This window comes from Ursus arctos, unplaced genomic scaffold (genome assembly GCF_023065955.2).
Source record: "Ursus arctos isolate Adak ecotype North America unplaced genomic scaffold, UrsArc2.0 scaffold_1, whole genome shotgun sequence".
NCBI lineage: Eukaryota > Metazoa > Chordata > Mammalia > Carnivora > Ursidae > Ursus > Ursus arctos.
The window spans coordinates 10,064,268-10,069,845 of NW_026622763.1; the positions used below are offsets into that span (position 1 = coordinate 10,064,268).

The window sequence follows — 5,578 nt, forward strand, 5'->3', positions numbered from 1 at the left end:
AGGCCATAAAAGTCACTTGTGCGGGTGTGTGGGGCTGCAGTGAATTGTTCCTCCCAGACGCTGCAAGTGTCAGGAGGCGAGGGCTTTCTCGGATGTAACCGTAACTCCCGTGCATTCAGCCGGGGGACGCTCCGAGCGGCCAACACAGGCCCAGTGGCGCCGTTTTTGCTTTCTCCTTCCAAAAGCCATGTTTTCAGAGAGAATTAAAATGTATTTTCTGCTTTCCAGTGCATTGAAGCTTCCCACGTGTTCCTTAGAAACAAAACAGGCTTTCGCGTCACTTTATTTACGGCAACTGCTGTTTCACGTCACTTTATTTACGGCCACCGTTGCTGGGTCGACGCTCTCTAGACGTTCCAGGAGCCGGGAGCGCTTTCAACCTGTTTACCTCCTGTGTGAGTTGTTAACACGTCTGTGTGTGAAAATGTAAAAGTATCAGGCACACGGGCAAACTTCGTGTCAGGCAGGCTGCACAGCGGGATTAAGGTCACAAGCTTGTATATAGACAGTGTGAGAGCGCTCCCTGAGTCGGCTGGACACCTCCAATCATATACATGAAAGAGTGGCAACTTTTGAGTAAGTAAGGAACAAACTTTAAACTGATTTTCCCCTTGTCGCTCTTCTAAAAACACTTGCTGTTCTTTTTCTTTTTCTTTTTTAGATTTATTTATTTTTTTGAGAGAGAGCATGTGCTCGCATGCGAGCAGGGGTGGGGGCAGAGGGAGAGGGAGAGAAGCAGACTCCCCACTGATCATGGAACCCCTGAGATCATGATCTGAGGTGAAATCAAGAGTCGGAGCCTTAACCGACTGAGCCACCCAGGCACCCCGACTGTTCCTCATTTTTTAAAAATCAGCTTTAGGGCATCTGGCTGGCTCATTTGGTGGATGTGACTGTTGACTACAGGGTTGTGAGTTCAAGCCCCATGTTGAATGTAGTGCTTACTAAAAATATACAAGAAAATAAAAATCAAGAAAGTTTAAAAAATCAGCTTTATTGAGATATAATTCACATACAATAACATTTATTTTATTTAAAAATAATTTAAGGGTTCCGTTGACAGAATCTGGACAAATGCATACACTTGTACAACCAGCACCACAATTGAGAATACAGAATATTTCCGTCACCCCAAAAGTTCCCTCATGCTCCCATGCTGCCAATCTCCTCCCTCTTCCTCTGGCTCCTAGCAACCGCTGATCTCATTTCTGACCCCACAGTTCGCCTGTGCTTTAATTTTATATGAATGGAGGGGCACCTGGTTGGCTCAGCCTGTTAAGCGACCAACTCTTGATTTCAGCTCAGGTCGTGATCTCATGGGTCCTGAGATCGAGCGCCATGTTGGGCTCTGCACTCAGCAGGGAGTCTGCTTGAGATTCTCTCCCTCCAACCCTCCCCCTAATCGTGAGCTCTCTCTCTAAAATGAAGAAATAAATCTTTTAAAAAAATCTTTAATTTTCTATGACTGGAATCATGCAGCATGCACTCATTTTTGTCTGCTTCCTTCACAGAACCTAATGCACTCCAAGGTCAACCAATAGGTTGTCCCTTTTATTCTGGGTAGTATCCTGCTCTGTGAATGAAGACTGTCCCTTTACTAGCTGATGGGCATTTGGATTGTTTCCAGTTCATTGTTAATAAAGGTGCTCTAGAAACAGACCCATAAATACAGGGAACAAACGGATGGTTACGGGGGGGGGGGTGCAGGGATAGGCAAAACGGGTGAAGGGGAATGGGAGGCACACACTTCCAGTTATGGAATGAATATGTTACAGGGATAAAAGGCACAGTATAGGGAATACAATCAGTGGTATTATAATAGCGTTGTAAGGGGGCACCTGGGTGGCTCAGTCAGTTAAGCGTCTGACTTCGGCTCAGGTCGTGATCTCAGGGTCCTGGGATCAAGCCCCGAATTGGGCTCCGCGCTCAGCAGGGAGTCTGCTTGTGATTCTCTCTCTCTGCCCCTCCCCCCATTCATACTCTTCTCTCTCTCTCTCTCAAATAAATAAAAAAAAATCTTTAAAATAACACTTGTGAGCACAGCATAGTCTTAGACCTATTGAATCACTATATGTTACACACCTGAAACTAATGTATCATTCTGTGTCAACTACAATTTTTTTAAAAAGTCTTTAAAAAGATAAATAAAAAATAAAGCTGCTCTAAACATTCATGTGCAAGGCTTTGAATGAACGTGTTTTCATTTCACTTGGGTAAATACTCAGGTGGGATCTCTGGGCATATGATAAATGTATTTTAACTTTACAGGAACCTGTGGAACTATCTCCGACAGCATTGTGTGAGATTCTCAGTTGCTCCACATCCTCGCCAAGACTAGTCAGTCTTTTTAATTTTAGTCACTCTGGTGGGTGTTCAGAGATATCCCATTGTAGTTTTAATTTCTGCCCCTTGTTTTCACAGAGAACCAGAGGCTGGAGGGTGAGAGCTTAGGGCACTGCACTCGTGGGCTGACCTAGAGGCCACAGCTAGGGGAGGAACTCCGTGGACTCCCATCAAAACACGTGGACAAAAGCCCACACTTGGGAGAACAAACTCCACACCTGGATTTGTTTCAAAGCTTGGTTTACTAAGAAAACCCACCTGTCTGTTACCAAGAAGATGAATCTAAACGTGCAGCTCCTCTGATTTTGAAAGGACGGGGCTGACTTAGTTCTATTCACTGGGCCAGAGTCTTGATGTCAGCTTCCCTGAACCCTCTGGGCATTTCCTCAGGACCCCGGTCAAAGAACGGATGTATGAACAGCGTGTCCGGCACATTCCAAGTGCGGGTGATCAGGTCCCAGCCCTCACAGAGCTTACTGTCTGGCAGAGAAGGCAGATGCCAAACAAGCAATTATAAAAGTAATATGTGTGATGAAAGCCAAGTTCAGTATGGGTACATAACAGGTGGACTTAAGCCAGCGCCGAGGATCAGAAAGGCGCTCGGGCATTCCGGGAGGGTGTAGAACATGTGCTAAGCTCTGAGGAGGACAAGCGGGGGAGTCTGATGGAACAAGTGAGCCTAATGCGGAACATAGAGGCCCCCGCTCACTGCAGTAGGGCAGGGCCTGGAGCCTGGGCCGTTGCATTTTGCCGCATTGCCCAGGTTGTCCCAATACCTACCAAAGTTTGAGAACCGTGGCCTTGGAAGAATAATGCACAGAGCCACCGCTCCCACAGCATGGCCAACACAGCCCCGTGCCAATGGAACACAACTCCTAACGAATCTTGAGTCTCCACATTGTGTGACCCTCTACCATTCTTTCATCATTCTGCAGACTGGGGTGGGGGGGGTGTTTTCATTACTACATGCCTTTACTTTTTTAAAGATTTTATGTATTTGTCAGAGAGAGAGAAAGTACGCACACAAGCAGGGGGAGCAGCAGGCAGAGAAGAAACAGACTCCACGCTGAGTAAGGAGCCAGATGCGGGACTCAATCCTAGGACCCTGGAATCATGACCTGAGCCGAAGGCAGACACCCAACCAACTGAACCACCGAGGCGTCCCTATGTGCCTTTATTTTTAAAATCAGACTTATTCGGATAAAATTTACCTCCAGCCAAGTTCACTGATTTTAAATAAAACATTCAATGAATTTTGACAAATGTATACAATTGTAAAATTATCATCACCCAAAAAGTTCTTTTGTGCCCTTCGTAGTCCATCCCCCCACCCCACCCTGAACAACCACTAATCGGTTTCCTGAAACAACAGTTTTGCCTTTTTTATAATTTCATATAAATGGAATCATACATATGTAGTCCTCTGTATCTAGCTTCTTTCATTTGTAACATGCTTTTTTTTTTTTTTTAAGATTTTATTTATTTATTTGACAGAGAGACAGCCAGCAAGAGAGGGAACACAAGCAGGGGGAGCGGGAGAGGAGGAAGCAGGCTCCCAGCGGAGGAGGCCGATGCGGGGCTCAATCCCAGGACCCTGGGATCCGAACCAGGACCCTGGGATCTGAAGGCAGATGCTTAACTGAGCCACCCAGGCACCCTCGTAACATGCTTTTGAGATTCATCTATTTTGATGTGTCTAGAAGTAGTTCATGCTTTTTAATTGCTAATGAGTATTCCATTGTATATGGATTACCATAGTTTGCTCACTAGTTGATGGACGTTTGGGTTGTTGCCAGTGTTTGTGTGTTACGGATAAAACTTTTATGAAAAACAAGTACAAGTCTTTGTATGAACACGTTTCCATTTGTCCTTAGTAAATATCCAGAAGTGGGACTGCTGGGTCATATGGTAAGTGCATGTTTATAAGAAGCTGCCAAGGGGCGCCTGGCTGGCTCAGTCCGTAGAGCATGTGACTCTTGATTGCAGGGTCCTGAGTTTCAGCCCCATATTGGATGTACAGATTACTTAAAAAAAAAAAAAAGAAAAGAAGAGAAATTGCCGAACTCTCTTCCGGAGCAGCCATTTTGTATTCACAACCAGATTGTATGAGGGTTCCAGCCCCTCCACAGCCATGTCAACACTTGGTGCATTAGTCTTTTTAATTTTACCCATTTCAAATTGTTTTTTTTTTTTTTTTTAATCACTCTTAGGACGCCTGAGTGGCTCAGTCAGTTGAGCCTCTGCCTTCGGCTCAGGTCATGATCTCAGGGACCTGGGATTGAGCCCCACATCGGGCTCCCTGCTTCTCCCTCTGTCTGCTGCTCCCCCTGCTTGTACTCTCTCTTTCTTTCTGTCAAATAAATAAATAAAATCTTTAAAAAAAATCACTCTTCCTGCAGCAAGGAAAAGGAGTTGAAAGGGATAAAGAGCCAGTTGGGTGGCTTTTGTAGTAGTCCAGCTGGGAGGCTTTGAGAGTGTTAGCAAACCTCTGGCCTCCTTTCCTGTCAGGAGACAGAGGGGCTGCAGGAAGGGGGTAGTAAAGAAGAATTTACCTTTGAATGTATTGAGCACACAGTGCACAGAGGACACGTGGACTTGCTCAGGGTTGAGCAGTGAGGGAGTCGCAGAGCTGGAAGGAAAGGCGTGTCCTGCCAAGACGTGCTCCTGACCCTGCTTTGAGGGTAGGCCCTCAAACACCCGTAGAGGGGGTCGTGGGCAAGGCAAAGAGGGAATTCTTGTCTCCTTGGCTGAGAGGATGAAGCAAATCCTCACATGGACGGAGTAAGCAGTAGTTAATTATCTTTTGAAATAATTCTGTTACGACGTCACTCAACTAATTCAATATTAACTTACAAATTGGCTGATCTTGTGTCTCCTGGGTGCACAGACTCCCCCCACGTTGCTCAAAGTTTAGTGAGTGAAGGGAGCTGAACATTGTTTTGAACACTGTCTTCCACAGGAGTCTGTTTCTTTGACACTCTCTCGACCCCCACTATTTATCTGTAGCCTCCTCCTGAAGGGTCCCAGGCCTACGAAAGGGCAGCCCCACGGCCAACATCAGGGCAACTCTGTCGACAAGGTGAATTCGCTGGGCTCCCCGTGCAAAGGCTGATGAACATAGCTTCCGTCTTCCGGATTCCGGCAGCCCTGCTGCTAGGGCCCCCGGCCCTGAGTGGCTCCATCCTCAGCGGTCTCCCAGAAGCCACGCAAGCCCCTGTTTTCACCCCCACTCTCG

The 5,578-nt window shown here is 46.5% G+C and overlaps 1 long non-coding RNA gene across 1 annotated transcript; it reads left to right on the plus strand.

Annotated features, from left to right (window-relative positions):
- The first annotated feature begins 264 nt into the window (after nt 1–264).
- LOC130544620 (uncharacterized) lies at nt 265–3,759 on the plus strand. Its single transcript, XR_008961032.1, has 2 exons — nt 265–576; nt 2,422–3,759. It is a non-coding gene; the product is annotated as an uncharacterized LOC130544620 (long non-coding RNA).
- The last annotated feature ends 1,819 nt before the right edge of the window (nt 3,760–5,578 follow it).